Source organism: Pleurodeles waltl, chromosome 1_1, assembly GCF_031143425.1.
Source record: "Pleurodeles waltl isolate 20211129_DDA chromosome 1_1, aPleWal1.hap1.20221129, whole genome shotgun sequence".
Taxonomy (NCBI): Eukaryota; Metazoa; Chordata; class Amphibia; order Caudata; family Salamandridae; genus Pleurodeles; species Pleurodeles waltl.
In genome coordinates, this window is record NC_090436.1 from 181,805,623 (window position 1) to 181,824,974 (window position 19,352).

The 19,352-nt window shown below is 42.0% G+C and overlaps 1 protein-coding gene across 5 annotated transcripts in view; it reads right to left on the reverse strand.

The window, feature by feature from the left end:
- The window catches only part of ZNF532 (zinc finger protein 532), a 213,703-nt gene that overhangs the window by 174,083 nt on the left and 20,268 nt on the right, over positions 1-19,352 (reverse strand). Inside the window, exon 1 of one of the 5 annotated variants that reach the window (XM_069220283.1) lies at positions 752-825. The exons of the other annotated variants lie outside the window; for them this stretch is intronic. The gene's annotated coding sequence lies outside the window, so the exon portion shown is untranslated. Of the gene's footprint in view, positions 1-751; positions 826-19,352 lie in introns of those variants that run through there. 5 annotated transcript variants of the gene reach the window in all.

Sequence of the window (19,352 nt, forward strand, 5' to 3'; positions counted from 1 at the left end):
ATGCTTTTCTTATGAGGTCAAATGCAATCTGATGTTCCTGTGACTATGGTACAAGAATGATAGCATCTTTCCGTGTCAACTGTTGAAGGGGTTAGGAAATGAGGAAAACGTTTGGAATCCATTGTCTGTAATAACCAGCCATACCCAAGTTATGTGTTGGAAATTAGGTGTTCTAATATAGTCTAGATTCTATTGTGTGCTATCTTTCTCTCCCAGATCCATTGCACTACGTGCTGAAAACTACTTATGAACTCGGGCATAATAGGCACGGACTGTTTCATCCTTAGTCTGCTTGACTTGTGTTCATTTATTCCAGTCTATTTTCTTTCTTGGCATAATCATTTGTAAAAGAAAATGCAAAAATTAATGTTAGAATTTCTTGTATTTCATCATGTGTGGTCAAGTCGTCCTTTTGTTCCCCTATTTTTAAAGCTGCATTATGTCGCTTCACTACCTGTTCATCCTTTTGACACTTTTTCCATCTCTCTGCTGGCAAGATGAAGGAAAACATCTGATCTAAGTCCCTTATTGTTAACTGTCCCATCTTTTGTATAGTTTCTGTGTGGGTATACCATTCATGTGTATTTACCCTAATGTTTAGATAGTCTTTAGCAAAAGCTAATAGCTCTGCCTTAGTCCAAGGTGTGTGTACATGAAACACAGGTTCTTTAGCATTAAACTCAGGAACTTCTCACATTGGAAACTGCCCATTTATACGTATTGATTTATATTCTCAATTGTGGATACTTACTGCATCAATAGGCATGGCGTGGTTGCAAGCCTGGTAATCAATATCCTTAAACTTTACATCTCATTCACATTTAAATTCCTCTTTCTTGTCATGTGCATTTGGCCCCATGTCCTGTAAATATATATTTACATGGTATAGTTAATGTAGACGTATTAGACTGTACAGGTGATTCACTTCCATCTATCTATCTATCTATTTTTTTTAGGCTGTTCATATGGAGGGGGACGTATCATTCCATTTAGTAACACATCTATAATAAGGTCTCCTTCCTCTGGCTCTGATAGTGCTGAAGGCATGATTGTGTAAATTGTTTCTTTTAGTAATCCATCCTGCCTGCTTTGCTCCTCTCTTTGTTTCCTTATTTTCCCTGGCTACTTCTCTATCATCCTTTTTCTTATCACTCCCTGGTATAGTCCTCCCACACATTTAATATTTTAAATTGTATTGGTCTTACCTTTTTCTTATCGAGTGCAGGCAATGTTTTGCTATGGTAATCTAATTCAAAGGCAAACATGTCCGTAGTGAGGGATTGTAAGTTTGAAGTTTTCCTAGTGTAGTAATTCCACTGTTTCGGAAAAAGTCTAAACTGAAGTCCCTTTTGTCATCATTATTTCAAAAGCAAGTGAATCTTTTGGCTGTGATTGATCCACCTGGGTATGTTTACTGTAAAGAAATGGCTCCCTGTTGCAGCTACCCCCCACTTTTTGCCTGATACTGATGCTGACTTGACTGAGAAGTGTGCTGGGACCCTGCTAACCAGGCCCCAGCACCAGTGTTCTTTCACCTAAAATGTACCGTTGTCTCCACAATTGCCACAACTCTGGCACCCAGGTAAGTCCCTTGTAACTGGTACCCCTGGTACCAAGGGCCCTGATGCCAGGGAAGGTCTCTAAGGGCTGCAGCATGTCTTATGCCACGCTAGGGACCCCTCACTCAGCACAGACACACTGCTTGCCAGCTTGTGTGTGCTGGTGGGGAGAAAATGACTAAGTCGACATGGCACTCCCCTCAGGGTGCCATGCCAACCTCACACTGCCTGTGGCATAGGTAAGTCACCCCTCTAGCAGGCCTTACAGCCCTAAGGCAGGGTGCACTATACCACAGGTGAGGGCATATGTGCATGAGCACTATGCCCCTACAGTGTCTAAGCAAAACCTTAGACATTGTAAGTGCAGGGTAGCCATAAGAGTATATGGGCTGGGAGTCTGTCAAAAACGAACTCCACAGCTCCATAATGGCTACACTGAATACTGGGAAGTTTGGTATCAAACTTCTCAGAATAATAAACCCACACTGATGCCAGTGTTGGATTTATTAAAAGATTCACACAGAGGGCATCTTAGAGATGCCCCCTGTATTTTACCCAATTGTTCAGTGCAGGACTGACTGGTCTGTACCAGCCTGCTGCTGAGAGACGAGTTTCTGACCCCATGCGGTGAGATCCTTTGTGCTCTCTGAGGACAGAAACAAAGCCTGCTCTGGGTGGAGGTGCTTCACACCTCCCCCTGCAGGAACTGTAACACCTAGCAGTGAGCTTCAAAGGCTCAAGCTTTGTGTTACAATGCCCCAGGGCACTCCAGCTAGTGGAGATGCCCGCCCCCTGGACACAGCCCCCACTTTTGGCGGCAAGTCCAGGAGAGATAATGAGAAAAACAAGGAGGAGTCACTGGCCAGTCAGGACAGCCCCTAAGGTGTCCTGAGCTGAGGTGACTGACTTTTAGAAATCCTTCATCTTGCAGATGGAGGATTCCCCCAATAGGGATAGGAATGTGACCCCCTCCCCTTGGGAGGAGGCACAAAGAGGGTGTACCCACCCTCAGGGCTAATAGCCATTGGCTACTAACCCCCCAGACCTAAACACGCCCTTAAATTTAGTATTTAAGGGCTCCCCAGAACCTAGGAACTCCGATTCCTGCAACCTAAAGAAGAAGAGGACTGCTGAGCTGGAAACCCTGCAGAGAAGACGGAGACACCAACTGCTTTGGCCCCAGCCCTACCGGCCTGTTTCCCCCCTTCGGAAGAAAACTGCTCCAGCAACGCTTTCCCCAGGACCAGCGACCTCTGAATCCTCAGAGGACTGCCCAGCTCTAAAAGGACCAAGAAACTCCAGAGAACAGCGGCCCTGTTCAACAAAGACTGCAACTTTGTTTCCAGAGGAGCAACTTTAAAGACCCCTGCAATTCCCGCCAGAAGTGTGAGACTTGCAACACTGCACCCGGCGACCCCGACTCGACTGGTGAAGAAACAACGCTACAGGGAGGACCCCCAGGCGACTCCAAGACTGTGAGTAACCAAAGTTGTCCCCCCTGAGCCCCCACAGCGACGCCTGCAGAGGGAATCCCGAGGCTCCCCCTGACCGCGACTGTCTGATTCCCAGATCCCGATGCCTGGAAAAGACCCTGCACCCGTAGCCCCCAGGACCTGAAGGATCGGAACACCAGTGCAGGAGTGACCCCCAGGAGGCCCTCTCCCTTGCCCAGGTGGTGGCTACCCCGAGGAGCCCCCCCCCCCTTGCCTGCCTGCACCGCTGAAGAGACCCCTTGGTCTCCCATTGATTCCTATTACAAACCTGACGCTTGTTTGCACACTGCACCCGGCCGCCCCCGCGCTGCTGAGGGTGTACTTTCTGTGTGGACTTGTGTCCCCCCCCCCCGGTGCCCTACAAAACCCCCCTGGTCTGCCCTCCGAAGACGCGCGTACTTACCTGCTGGCAGACTGGAACCGGGGCACCCCCTTCTCCATTGAAGCCTATGCGTTTTGGGCACCACTTTGAACTCTGCACCTGACCGGCCCTGAGCTGCTGGTGTGGTGACTTTGGGGTTGCTCTGAACCCCCAACGGTGGGCTACCTTGGACCCCAATTTGAACCCCGTAGGTGGTTTACTTACCTGCAAAAACTAACATTAACTTACCTCCCCCAGGAACTGTGAAAATTGCACTGTGTCCACTTTTAAAATAGCTATATGTGATTTATGTAAAAAGTATATATGCTATTGTGATTATTCAAAGTTCCTAAAGTACTTACCTGCAATACCTTTCAAATGAGATATTACATGTAGAATTTGAACCTGTGGTTCTTAAAATAAACTAAGAAAATATATTTTTCTATACAAAAACCTATTGGCCTGGAAATTGTCTCTGAGTGTGTGTTCCTCATTTATTGCCTATGTGTATGTACAACAAATGCTTAACACTACTCCTCTGATAAGCCTACTGCTCGACCACACTACCACAAAATAGAGCATTAGTATTATCTCTTTTTGCCACTATCTTACCTCTAAGGGGAACCCTTGGACTCTGTGCATACTATTCCTTACTTTGAAATAGTGCATACAGAGCCAACTTCCTACATTTACTAAATAGGTTACCCACTGTCTTACTTCTTAGGAACACCAGTAATAAGCTCAGATCTGGGAAATTTTGCATAGGCTGATAATTTAACATTATTCAGGGGAGAAACAGGACACCTAACTCCCTCTACTTTTGTAAGGATTCTAGCCACTTTTAGTTTGTTGGGGACATTAACCCTTACTATTTTGTTGGGGACTTTAAGCTCTACTATTTTTGGGGGGGCTTTAACCCCCCCCCCCGTTTGCTGTACAGAATGTTGACTAATCCATCATAACGTAACAAAGGAGAAATCTCTGAGATTTCAATCTTAACCGTTCTCGACGCCTGTATTCGCAACACTTTGGAGAGAGAGCAAGAAATCAGTCTTTTGTCTCATGGTTACGCGGTCAGTCCCTCAGCTGGTGGTGACTCCAGGGAACATAATCCTCTTTGGAGATGTACACATCAGACCTTGGAGGAACAAAACCGGCCCTTAGACTGCAGCATAGAGAATCCGGCTGGACTGATTCCATCCAGCTCAGCAGTGCACTACAGTTTGAAAATAGTGTCACTGCTCACAAATAGGATAGTCATCTGCAGCTCTGCAGAGAGCCTGATGCACTTCAACGAGCAACTCTGCCGAATGAAACATGCACACGACATATACATTCAAGACACCATTAGTTATATTGAAACAGATACGTCAGGAAACAAAAAGATCACAGTGGGTGTAAACATCCTTGAAAGGATGGGGCTGTACATGTTACTGACAGATTAACTACTTATGGACTTCTTAACTTTAGACATCTTGTTGTTCCCTCGTTAGTTTTAAGCATGAACTAGAAAAGTCAGAATCAAAAACTTAATAATAAATTAAACTTGGCTGACACAGAATAAATAAGAACTGCTTGAATTATTGGTGATTTTCCAACAAGAGTGTGTGTGTGTGTGTGTGTGTGTGTGTGGTTGATTTTGGTTTAGACTGTGCTTATCATGAACTGGAGACTCTTTGCCAGTCTTATTTTTTTCAGGAACTTTTGGGACATCCTGGATCTTCACAACTTGAGGAAACTAATAGTATAGTGTTTTTGGATAAAGTAGTTCCTGAATCTGAGGAACATTCTGGCAAGATGAATTTCCATTCAGTTAAGACTCTTAGTGATTGGTGACAGGAGGAAAACTCTGTGAGTAACAAGGATGGTGCAACGTGTGTTTTCTTCTTGAACCATATGTTGAATGTTTGTACTTTATGCTTGTGCTAAGCTTGGTTATTTGTTTTATAATACTTTGGTGTGTGTTTGCCCGTGTTTGTGAGTGGAAAGGGAGATGTGCTGTGGGCATGGTATGAATGCAGTGCTGAGGTTGTGTGGAATTTGTAGGGCTGTGTGACAGTAACTGGAGTGTGTGTTCCATTTAGAGCGGTTGGAGAATAGAGAGGAATGGCTTGTGGGCACGTGTAACCTTCCTCTTCTGGTTTGGGATAAACTTACTGTCAGAGGGTACTTTGTTTTGTTGTAATTTGAAGGGAGTACACAACAGAGAGGGGCTCTTTTATGAGAAACCAACAACATCAACGAATTAGGGTTGCATGAAGGAACACTTCTTAAAGAAAGCTTGGGAGTTTGCGACTTGAGGTCAGTCTTACCAACCCATGGCAATGCTGACTGTTAAAGAACCTCATCCCGAGTTACAGATGTGAGCTTAAGGCAAGGGCCTATAACAAAGGAGAGGTAATTTAACAACTAGTGCAGCACAAGGCTGAGGGCTCCAAATGCTATTAGAATAATGTTTTAGAGTAAGCGGGGAGAAACAGAAAGAGAAAACTCGTTGGATCAACAGTTCTACACAGCCATAGCCCATTCCACTTCACTATCAATTTTCTGACTGGTCCTTCTCATTTATAACCCGCATATGGAACTAATACTAGCACTTACAGGAGTGAATCTATTTCACTGGGACAAACTACCTGCAAACAGTTTGTGGAATTCCACAATCATGTGACTTTATGAGTTTTTTTGCCTTTTGCAGGTCTCCGTCCTAGGAATGTTCACAAGTCGACTGTGGGATTCGCTCACATGTGTAATTACACGTTACTAGCATAATGTTAGGTGAGTTAATCCATCTAGATGTAGAGTGCAAATTCAAGTTTGGAAATACAAATGGCTTGGAAATACAAATGGCTTGTAAACTATACTATTTTGTGCGTGTGGCCATCGTGAGTCAGGTTAAAATCTGAAATTTTCCACCCTCAAAATGCCCATTACCAGAGGTCCACATAATTTTGGAGGGGAAGGGGAGTTATAAAATATAAAATTTTGGGGAACAACACAGTGAACATTGTTTATGCACTGATGCCTACAAGTTTTCCCTCAGTGTTTCACAGAAAGCAGCTGAAATGTCAGTGGGAAACAGAAACAGCTTGGAATTTCAACGACCCACACATGATGTGGCCCAAGTGTATTAGGTGTACAAATAGATTTGCAAATCTGGATCCAAGACAACTAAAGGTGAAAATGTCAACCCTCACTTCGCATAGACCCACTGCAAAGTGGTACCAGGCACAAGGTTTCCATATTTGCCAATCAGAACTAAGGGTCTGATTCACAAGGGCAAACTTGTCCTTTTTGTGTCGGCTTATTGATTTTCGGTATTCAAATTCAAATGTGGAGCTAACACTGGGCTGCCATGTAAATCCTTGTCATCTGGTCTTAGGTTTTCTTTCCTGAACACTGATTTCACAACTAAGGTTTTCTGTGAAATACAGCCATGGGCTGTTTCAACGGGACTAATACATTTTATAATAATGACTTGGAACAGAAAAGACCACGAGTAGAATCACTGGATTTTGACAATATGAAACAAGGGGGCAGTCTTAGACTCACACAAAAGCATACCCCTGAGGAAATAGAAACATATTAGATAGGAATTACAGCCCATAAAATTAATTTTAGAAGTGTATTTATCTTCTGTATTTTAACGTTTCGAGACACACGCCACAATTAACTTGAATTAATACATTCACACGATGCATGTGTCATCCACATCATAGAGGTATTGTGTGATTATTTTTTTTTCAAATCCAAAGTATGATTAATGTCCATAAACAATTGATCTTCACAACTCTCCAATGAAATAACAAATTCCAGACCTCAATATCAATCTAGTAACCTTCATGAGAAACAAATTAAATGGGGAGAAGGTACTTATTGAACCTTACAGACTACAGTTTTCTGAACTCCTGGATGAGGAATCTGCATCTATATAATCATTCGCGCGACACTAATACAACACACACAAAAAATGAAGCTACTGCTTGTGGGGAAACCATCCAGCATACGAGCCCCTATAGATTGAACAGCGCTGATTCTGCCTTACACTCCTTCCGTGAACTGTGAAATCCATTGCGGTAGTGTGAGTTCCGGCATAATTTTCATGTTACTAACAGCCTACAGTAAAATTAAACATTTTGTGAGGAGCCTAATTATTAGCAATTTATCTGGGTCTTTCACAAAAGTAAAAACAATTGCATCAGAAAACCATACCATGCAAAAAGATCACCATGTATAACCGATTGCAGTATTTAAGGATGCGTTCATCAGGACCAATCACATTCTAAATTGGCAGTACAAACTCCCCTTGTCTCACAGTGATTTGACAATACATTCAATGAACACTATACTTCTCCCTTAGGGATCTATTCTTATTAGTTTAGGTCACTCTCTAAAATATTTTATGTGGCTTGGGATTTGTTTTCTGTATATATTTCCAACTGTCTAAAAGGAACTTAAAAAGAGGGCTAATCACTCACTAAGCATGTTAAATGGAACTCCAGGCATCTCGAGCACCATCTATAGGCGGGCATATTCACTAATGACAGACCTAGCTCAAGAGATCAAATAAGACATCATATATAATGTAACTATTTCTTTTACTCACAGTCCTTGTTGTGATATACTTTGCAGCATCTACAACATTCCAAAATCACTTCGGGGCAACCCGCAGGACATTCACATAGAAGTCAGTATTGTGTAGAAAGTGTTATGTCACATGCAGGTGATAGTGTGACAAGCGAGCAAAAAGCAACCTATGTCAAGTCAGAACACATGGTTTCTATAGTTCTCTGCTATAGCAATCTGATCACATCACCCCTGTCCTGACCTCATGCAACTGCCAATTCAATGAAGAAATGAGCACCTACAAACTGGCCTGTATCATTCACAAAACTCTATACGAATGTCCAGCAAATTAACTTTTCAATAAACTTATCTCTAGTGATTCTCTGGAAGCTAAGCTGAACTGGCTCTACATCTCTCCCAGCCAGTGATTAGCATTGAATATGCGTGAAATGCCTCACAGGAGCAAACAATAGGCTGACCTGAATGTGCAGCGGTGACTCCCTCTTAACTTCACAGACTATGCAGAATGGGGGGCTGCGGACATACTTTGACACTGCAGTGTCAAATCCTGCTTGACTGACAAATCCTACTTGATAGGTCTCCTGAGTTCACATATAACATGTTGGTGCACTTGAAAAGGAGCAAATAAGATGCCAAGTAAGTTATTGCATATCTACTGTCTGGCTACTGAAGGAACTGCTTTTGTCCTACACTGCCCGGTCTCTGGGTTTGTTGTGAGTAAAGTAACTTCTCCAAACTGTATTTTAGTGTTAGATGCGGGAGTACACTAGGATCTTTGTTCCCTCTAATGTGAGGGCTTAGGCACCTGCTCAAATTCTTTTTCATGACACGCATAGATAAGTTCAGAGAGAACATGAAAAATGTCTGACAACACAGATAGTATTTCTCTTGCTCTAGGTCGCTTCTCTCTAACCAGGGGTAGTTTTAGGTCTGGTCTCCTGCAGGGTCAGGATTGCTTCACCTTCCTTTTAATTAAAATCACAAACGATAAAGATGCTGCCACCAAGCTATCACAGGATACCTGTGATGCTGCAGCGACTGTAGTCTCAAATGTAAGCAAAGTGGACTACTGAAAGGCAAGTCTACCTCTCTCATTGTGTGATGAGGAGCAGGTACAAGAGCCATTGCCCGGGCCACCAAAAGCTTCCCAGATGACTTGTGTCACTATTTCACATTTCTCTGCACAAAGCTATTAAAAAAAAAAAAAAAAAAAAAAAAAAACAGGCATTGCCAATTCCCTATTTCTTTAAAGTTGTGTTTAAGCATAAATAATGCACGGAAAAGATAGCACATGGGTCTTATTTTCCAAGCAGCAGGTGTAATATACACAACCTGAAGGACTAGTGAAAGTTATAGTTTATGGAACATTTTGTACTTGGAGAAATGGTAAACTGTATGTGGCAAGGGAGGGATTATTTTAATATTGAGGTTAAGTAGCATGCGTTTATCTGTTCAGGGAAGGCACGTGTAACAAGCATTGGCAATGTCAGTAAGGTTGGCTTATGGATGAAAGTGCCTTTTGTCATGGATCGGTGTAGATGCTCTATAAAAGATCATACATGCACTATGCCGCTCATTGTTTTAGTCACACATACTTTCATCAATCCACTGACTCATCTTGTTAATCACCCTCAGACCTAACATCAATAAAACGCACACAAGCTCAAGAACATATGTAAGATGAATCAAAAGAATACAAGTAAAAAAATAAAAAACATGCTGCCTTTTAAACGTGACAGGCATATGCCTGCAATAACAAAGCAGCGAGTGTCTGCCTTGCAAGGGAATGGTAAACATTAGCAAGGCTTTAAAGTTCAGACATGGCTGCCATGTTTAGAACCAACATGCTGGCCATCTTGAAAAGGTAACACACTGATAAACTATGGACAACAACATTCCATAATGATCTCTTGATTTACAGGAAGTGGTAAAGTAGAATGCAGTGCACTGCAGATGAAATGAGCAGCAAGCAGGCAACCCATCAGCACTGCCTGTAAAATCCTCTTAAACATCAAAATAAAACAAGCATTTGCAATGCAACAGGTCTTGCTATTTCTTGAGTTAGAGCTATTGGCATTGTAAATTCAGAACTGGACTTTTCCTGCCACATAAATTGGTCAACCTTGTCTCATAATTGTGTCTTTTCCTGCCATGTTTTGGTGGTCACTAGCGGCTACTGACATTAGAAACACCTGAACAGAATTTGGAAAATAAGGCGGGAAAATATTTTCTTTTTAACAGAATGAAAAGTCTTGCAAGAGTTCTTGCCTCCTATTTCAATAAAGCTCTAATGATGTTAACAATAGCAAAGCAGCCTGAGAAGATTTATGGCCCCAATAAAGAAGAAAAGCAATGCCCTGTGTGTGATGTCTTGAGTGCTGACAGGGAGGGGCCCTGGAGAGAGAGACTTCAGATGGGTGGCTAAGCAAGTTTCACATCATTGCTTCTAGGTTTAACTACATTCTACCAGAAAGAGCATATTCTGGCTTCTGTGAGCCATGAGCTAAATGACTGGGTATTTCTTTTGTAAAATAAGTTTATTTTAGGAGCCAAAGGTAAAGGAGGACAGCACTAGAATAAAGCCAAGACAAATGTCAGCGACATGGGAGGAGATGGTAGGAACTGAATGCTGCAATAAAATGCAGGCAGCTACCAGCCTAAAACAGCTACAGTGAAAGGGAAGCATCAAAGAAATTATAAAAATAGTCTGTCACAGCAACAGATATAGAAACCAAAGTGGAATAATACAGTAGTTGGTCACTGCCCTGAAACAGAAAAAGGAGGGAGAAAAAAGGCAGAACTGACCGCTAGCGAGCAAGAATTTTTAACGGACACTGCAACCAACAAATTAAATCACTTTAAGCCATTAGAAGTATACTTAAAGTATACACGAGGTCGAATGCTTCCACTCGACCTAAAAGGGAGAAACAAAGAAATATAAAAGGGAACTAAACAAGGAGACAATTCAAAACTAAAGAACTGGCCAACCAGTCCTGATACTGAAGTGCCCTCATTCTTAAGTGGATGTTCACATGTCATCATTCACAGGACAATAGAGCCAAGGACTGAATCATTATCCAATGAAGTTCCTGTCACGGATGGAAACGGATTGTAAATGGCACACGTGCAAGCCAATGACAGAAAAGAGAGGCCCTAAAGGCCCTCTATAATTCTATATGGATGTATGCATTTAATTATTTTTTATTGCAAGATCCTGGCAGACATCTAAAAAGAGATTCTAGTAAGAATTATTACAGTGCAAATCTCCTCCCCCTAGGATTTGGCAGAGGCAGTAACCAACACCAAAATAATTCCCTACAAAGGTAATGTAACATATGTAACAAAACACCGATCTATCGGCATTAATATAGAGAAATAACAATCCACCTTTAAAATGCAGGTTGATTAGAACATATGATTTTCACAATCAACATGTCAATCTTAATGTTTTCTTCATAACTTTTCATAATAAATAGATCAGACCTATGGAAACAAAAATAGTTTTTCTCTAGTGAACCAATCAGGCCTGTTATCAATGGCTTATCACCATAACCAACTAAGACCTCCTGTACATGAGCCCTCCCATGAGCAACCATCAGGGAATTATACAGAATATCAAATTACAGTTGGTGAAGCAACATACTATCTATTCTAAAAGGGTCTAATAAGGATCTAACAGTGCAAATCTTCTATACCCACTGTTTGTCAGAGAGTGTAACCAGCACAACATGATTGCATACTATGGTAATCAGTGAGATTCCATGTAACAAAATATGTATCTATCTGTATGCTTTAAAATAGAGTAATAACAATCTACCCTTAAATGCCTATGGACTTTATGAGAACGCTGTTAACATATGCTTTCACAATCAATATATCTGGCCTACTGCCTTTATTCTAACTTTTCTTGAAACACAGTCAAGACTAAAAACGTTATCATTGGCTTGTCACCATTAACACGTCAGACCTGCTGTGTTGGTGTATTGCCCTTTCACAAGGCCACCTTCCGGTATGCCATAATAAAATTACAAATATACAGTTGTCAAAACAATACAATAGAGCCTAATAAGGATGGTCTTAGTGGAAATGTACTACTCCCATGGTTTGTTCATGTGGGTCACTAGCACTAAACCCCTTTCCTACTACAGTTCTGTGAGAAACCATGTAGGAAAATGCTTAACAGGCTTTAGCACAGTGTAATACCAATCCATCCTGAAAAGCTGACACCCTTTAACAGGAGGAAGAAATCTTTAATGAGGAGGAAGATGATCATCAAAGGATGGATCAGGCTTCAGAGGAAGATGAGTACACTGATTCTCAATAGGAAGATTTCGAGGCAGACAAACCTGAGGAGGTAGTAGAGGCTTACCCATCCAAACCCTCCTCCCAGTTGATATTGGGGATGTACAATTTGGTTGTTAAAAATGCAGCTGACATGCTTTATGTTAAGCTTGAAGAGGATAAGCCGCAGTCATGTGTTCTGTTGCAAACTGTGCTGCCAAGTCAGGCAAGAAACCAATTTCTTCCTATTCTCCCATGCATAATCAGACAAGGCAGGGTGGCCTTTAAATAACCATCCACTTGCAGAGCAGTTGCGCCAAGGGCTGAAAATAAATAGAAGTATTATTCTAAAGATCCTGCGTACATAAAAGGCTAGGTGCCAGCAGACTCCATAATCACCTCAGCGGCTAGGAAGAGAAAGAAAATCTCCTCAGGACCACCTCCAGAAAAGGAGAGTAAAAAGGTGGAACTTATGGGCCGCAGAATCGAATGAAGTGCTGAAAACCATAGCATATTTCAAATTCAAATGCATTAATAGGCAAGCTCACCAACATTGGGAGGAGATGGGAGAACTGATGAAACATCTACCTTTATAACCACCATATTCAAACAAATAAGGACTGCATATGCATATGTTGATTAATATTTTTTCTGATTATGTGTATATTTCCAGTTAAGTATAGTTCTTTAGAAAATATGTATCGCTACTATGTCATAACAATAAAATACACACACACTTTAAACCTGTTTAAGTATATTTACCCATGGTTCTAATTATGTATTGTATGTGCATATGTGTGTGTATTCATGTGTGTTTGTATGTGTATGTAAAAATATATATATGTATGTATGTGTATATGTTTCTGTGCTTGGCATGTTCGTGGGTCATTGCATGGCTCCTGGGTGGGTTGTTATACTAGGTATCTATGAATTCCTGCTCTCATCTTATCACACTTATCTACCCATCATCATATGTCATGTCTCTATCAAACTATCCTCCACTCCCACTTTGACTCATCCCAAATCCTTTCTACTACTTTAAACTTAAAACGTAAACTTCGTACTTGTATAGCGCACTACTCGCCCGTTAGGGTCTCAAGGCGCTGTACACATACCGCTGTGGAACCCCTCCTGGCTTTTCCCTGTGAGGTGCCCACTCCTGGGCAACCTCCAAGGTGAAGCCAGGCATCCCAGCGCTGTTGGGGCCGTTGTGGAGATTAAGCAAGCTATTGCCCAGAGTTACAGAGTGGGACCCATGAATTAGATTAGGCACCGATGCGAGAATTATCAGGTCTGAGGAAATTGAGTCCAAGACCCGCCGAGGCGGGAATTGAACCCTGATCCCGGGCCAGACTTCTGCATCAGGGTCTGCCGCTCTAACCATTGAGCCACACTTCTCCACTTGAATCTCCTAAATAACTCTGCCTAAGCTCTTCCCTCCGCTTCCACATCTAACTCAACAAACATCACTCTACTACCGTGACTTCCCACACAACCCTACTAAATTCTCCCTCATTTATCTCACCCTGCTACTATGCTCTCCCTAACCCTTCCACATACTCTTCCCTCCTCCATCCCACTTTACTCATCTCAAGCCTTTGGGTTGAGTAAATGAAGTATATACTCCCAATTAACACTTCTGGATTTCTTTCTTCCTCCACCCCTCCATTACTCCAGTCAATCTAACTAACAAACTCTCATATCCGCTGCTCAAATTAACTCATAATAATACTAAAACTGTACTCATTATTTCCTGATACTAATCCATCACTAATTCTTGTTGGCTTCCAGAGTAGCGTGCTACTCACCGAAAAGCGCTTCGACGCCTCGTCAGGGGTAGTAAGGGCTATATAAATACTATTACAATACAATACATACTTTTCACAATAAGTAGGGAGGGCCCTTTTGCTTTGCCATAACTTTTCATTATAAACAGAATACACCTAATGAATCAGACAGAAATGTTCCCAGTGGGCTGATAAGGCATGTACCCTTTACCAAAGGCTTGACACTATATACAACTCAGGCCTACTGAAGTGCATACAAGTTGCAACCATCAGTCATACATTTATAAAATTACAAATATGTACAAAATTACAGTTGGCAAAACAATATACAGTTCCTCTCAACAGGACTGAACAATAATCAGCACAGTGAACTTCCACTCCCAGGGTTTGTCAGACTGGGTGACCAACACTATTGCCAACAATAGTATTCTACCTGTGAGATTACATGTAACCTAATAACTTTCAACGGCTGGTAACATAATGTGACAACGCTCCCCTGTCAGAGGCCTATAGGCCAGACCTATAGCATTGGGCACAGCATTTCCCTGCACACCAATCTAGCCTACAGCTGTTATCAGTGGCTTGTCACCGTAACCAACTCAGACCAACTACAGTGAGCATAAACTTTCCCACAAGGCAACCATCAGGCATACAGACATAAAATGTAAGTGTATACAAAATTACAGTTGGCAGAGTAAAATAGTATCTCTTCTGAGAGAGCCTAACAAGGATTACAGTAATGCATATCTTCTATCCCTACAGTTTGTTTGAGTAGAGAGCCACACCAAAACCCTTGCCTATAACAATAATCTGTGAAATTCCATGTAACCAAGTTCCTGCCTACAGGCTTTAGTACAGTGTAACAACAATCTACCCTTCGAAGCCTATTGTTTTTGCTGTGTTTTGCGGAGTAAGTAGGCCAGGCCTACTGGCTTTTTCATAATAAACAGATCAAACAGATTAAGCCTTTAACATTGGTTTTACACTTTACTCAAAACTGCCTCATGCAAATGCACATAAACTAGCAACCATCACTCATCCCTCTCAACCAGGCCTAACCAGAATCATCTCGGCGAAACCCCTCTAGGGTTTGTGAGAGCTGATGGACAACATCAAAACCCTTGCCTACTACAGTAATCTGTGACTGAGAGATTTAATGCAACAAAATACCTACCTGTAAGGTTTAGTATAGAGTGATAACAATTCACACCTAAATGCCTACCAACTTTAACATATGCTTTGCACAAACAAACATCAGGACTAGTGCTTTTACCACAACATTTCAGACTTACAACCATGACCATTGCTACCATAACCAAATCAGTCCTGCTGCATAGTGTATGAATATTACCCAAATCCAAAAAATGCAATACGTGCAGTCTTTTGAAAAGATGCACACAAATAAAAAAATATATATATAAAAAAAACTGTACTCAGAGGGACGAGCACATGAGTAGAGCGAACGTCCTTCTCTCTGTAGGATTCTGAAAGCTTTTTTTTTTGATGATCACATAAGGTCAGGTGACAGTTGAACGGTCAAGCCAGATGTAAAAATCCATGAAGGCTAATGACAGACTCTCCCCCCCTCACGCCACCATTTGTGATGCTGCCAGAGAAAACACTGTAAATTATGTAGTTACCTAAAAAACATTAATAGCATTACTGTCATGTGTGCACCCCTGAAAGTATAAACTCAGGCAGATGGATAAATAAACCAAATGAACACAGCTATGTGGAGGGCAAGCTTTTTGCGGAAGCACACAACTTTCGCCTAATTAAAACATGTACTTCCGGATCCCAACATGTGGGTGGAGCAAAGACCCTCTCCTTGTGTTTCTCACATAATTGTCTGGCGACAGCTGTGCTGTCAAGCCAGACGATAAAAGGGTGTATGGCATAAATGGGGAAGGAACAGTGGCGACATACAGCCATGAAGTTTCTGTGGGTATTGACGAGTGTTATTTACTGTAGAACTATGAAGCGAAGTAGTTGGGAGGTGGCATTTAAAAGAGGGACAGAGGTAGTGTGTAGTACACCGATGGGTTGGGGCGAAAAACCGTTTAGAGGGTTACGTTGGGAGCTCTCAATTGCCCTTATTCCATGTACGAGTGGCTCATGAAGTCCAGGATTTCTTTGCATTCCTATATCTGTAGTCTTGTAGCATTATAATCTTCAATATAAAGAAAACGTTTTTGTTTTCAATACAAAGGGAAAAACCTACTCGTCCATTAAACCAGAAAACTCAAAAGCCAGAAGTGGGGAAGGGAACAATGCATGAGGAAGCGTGTATGCGTAGCACGGACTCAATAAGACGAAACCAGTGTATATTAGAACATTGGAATGCTGGGGGCTCCATTGAAAACAATTGAGTGCTGCGGGCTTTTACTGGCGGGTAAAAGCCCGCAGCGCCAACATTCCAATGTTCGCTTTGTTCACAGCAGCAGCTGTGAACAAAGCCTCACGGAGCCCGAGGGGATTTTAATCCCCTCGGCTCCGTGAACATTTTTTTTTTTTAATAGAACATTCTGCCCTGAGTGGCAGAATGTTCTAATAACCTTAGAACCCGCCGTAGCGGGCTCTACCGGCTATTAAAGTCCCTCTCCCTTGTTAAATGCCCTCGCCTTCGGCTCTGGCATTTAACGCGGGGAGCGGGCCTTTAATAGCCGGTAGAGCCCGCTACAGCGGGTTCTAAGGCTATAATAAAACACTTGCTCAACAGAATCTAAAAACAGCTGTGTTAATCTTAGCCATTCTGATTATCTCCTAAATAAATAAATAATTAAAGGAAATGAAAAGAAAAGAGTTTTCCAGAGCAATGAAGGTTTATATGTGCCACTATATAGATGTGGAAAAGGTAGTGCAGGTGTGCTGTTCAGTAGCATCGTGAAAGCAAGTAGTTTAAAGATTCAAATCTGATAGCGTGTTGGACCTCTAGCAGACTGTCTGAGGGGTCGTACCAATCTCTCACTTTCACATGGGTCCGCAGAAACCAAACAAAACGTAGGATAAACATGGGAATTTGTATTGCCCCTTTAAATACAGAGAAATAAAGGGCAAACGTAGTTTTGTGAGGCAATTTAAGTCAGTACCGCACATTTCTAAATATGAACAAAGAGGGACTTCCCTCACACCACACCCTATGCATGTGCAAACTGGTTAAATCTCAAAAAAGGAGGCAGGAAACAGAAAGCTTAAAAACCCAATCAGATATAATTTATAAACACTGTCGGTGTGTTTCATGCCCCTCTTCCACTCACACATCCAGGCACAGTCCCATAAGCCACCAACACCCACCATCATGGTGAAACTCTGAAACCCTTATCGCACTGTGGGCACGGGTTATGTAACATGGTGTAGCGAAAGCAAACAGCAGAGAATCAGGAGAGCGGCATCTATGCTCCGGCACCCAAAATGCAAAAGGCACGCAGGTGCTATACCCAGCAAAAGACATGATATCTGGGTTTCAGGTGCAGCCCTACCGCAGGCAATCTGTGTGTGGTAGCACATCCAAAGTTCCAGCTTCTGAGTCTACAGGGTACACCGGACTGGTATAAAAAAAAAAAACATAGAAGTAAGCAGGTGTCATGTAAAGCCCAAACACTTGTGAAGCACGCTCAGGAACCCTCTTATCCACAGTGGAGCAGACAACAGGAGCTTACTCCAATTTCACAAATCTACCATCAAAACTTGCTATGCCATGGTCACCTACCAGTTCTTCCCACTGACAGTCTGTGCCAGATCTTTTTGTACTACTTTCCCAGATGGTTAGGATAAACACAGTTGTCTCACTTCTTGGGAAGAGGCGGCATAAAGGATGATAGAAAAAGCAGCAAGAACCAGCATTTAATTATTTAAATATTTATTTACTGCCAACACCCTACAGACATGATAGCTTACTCACCATTATTGATTGTTACTAACCTCTATTTTGCAAGTTTAGAACACATATCGTTGCTGCATACTAGGAAAGATAATTAAAGGGAACACTGGCTAGAATTACCATAATATGTTTCCCATACACATACCTAGCTCTCAGAGGCCAAGTTTAGCATGGCCAAAAACTTTCATCAACTTGAAAATGCCCCAACACATTGCATTTTGGGCCCGTTTGCAGTAAGGCAAACAGGAACTAGAGAAAAGAAAGTGGGTAAGGTTGGCTCCAGAAGCTTTTACCTCATTGGTTAGGGAGGGGAGGGAAGTCACTCAACCCATTAGCAGGTGCCAGGCATAAATTTGGCATCTCCAGGTACTCACATCAGAGAATACTTTCTGGATCTGCATAAGATCAGAAGAGGCCTGCTGTTTGTGACCCAAGGAGAGTCCTGAAGGCCTGGGCCTGCTCTCTCTTGTATCCACAACACAAAATACTCCAAGGGTCAGTTAGCTGACCTCCTGTGCGGCTACAGGAACACAACAAGCTGCAAGAGGCCTTTTCCTCAAAGTACCCGGCTGATTAGTGGCAACTGGATCTGGAATAGACCCTGCAGTTGGCCTCTGCTTGGCACTCTGAGTCTTGAAGTGCCTCATCTGAGGTCCTGGGGGGATTTAGAAGTATAGCCTTAAGCTGTGCCCATCCTAGTCTACCATTATCATTGACTATCATTGGCACTTTGTGCTTTCTGGTGATCTTTAAAAATGCATATCCCCAGTTCCAGTTATTGGAGTTTTGCAATTGACTTTATTACTGGTTACTCTTTTCTCTATTTCGGTTTGTGAATTTAATTATTTTACATTATGACTTTATTACTGTTTTGGTACTGCATAGATACTTTACACATTTTCCTAGGTTAAGCCTGTCAGCTCTGAGCCTGGGGGTTGAGCTCAGGTTACTTTAGTGACTTTGAAGGTTCACCCTGTCAAGGGTTATGATTTTTGTTAAGGTTAGTAGTCACCCATTCCAATTAACAAATTTACTTTCAACTTACTACTAATGGCTTCACTTGTTATGGCAAGTCAGATTTTATTACGTCAAGCTTTTTTTAGCACCTACTGGGTCTTAAGCTGGAAGGAACAGGTGTTATGTTCATTCAGAAAGTGAATGAGCATAATGAGGCCTTTAAATCTTGTTTTTATCTTGACACATTGGTTGTCTGTCCAAGGATAGAGGTCAAATGTCAGTCTGTCTTTTTACTAGTGGTTTCTTATGGTATCCTGGAAAATGGTGTTTACATTTCTTTCTCTTATTACAGTTAGAGGTTTTGTCAAGTAAGCCGTCTGACAATCATTGTGAAATAGAAGGCTATAAGATGTCAGTTTTTTTCCTAACACACATTTAAACAGCTTGTAA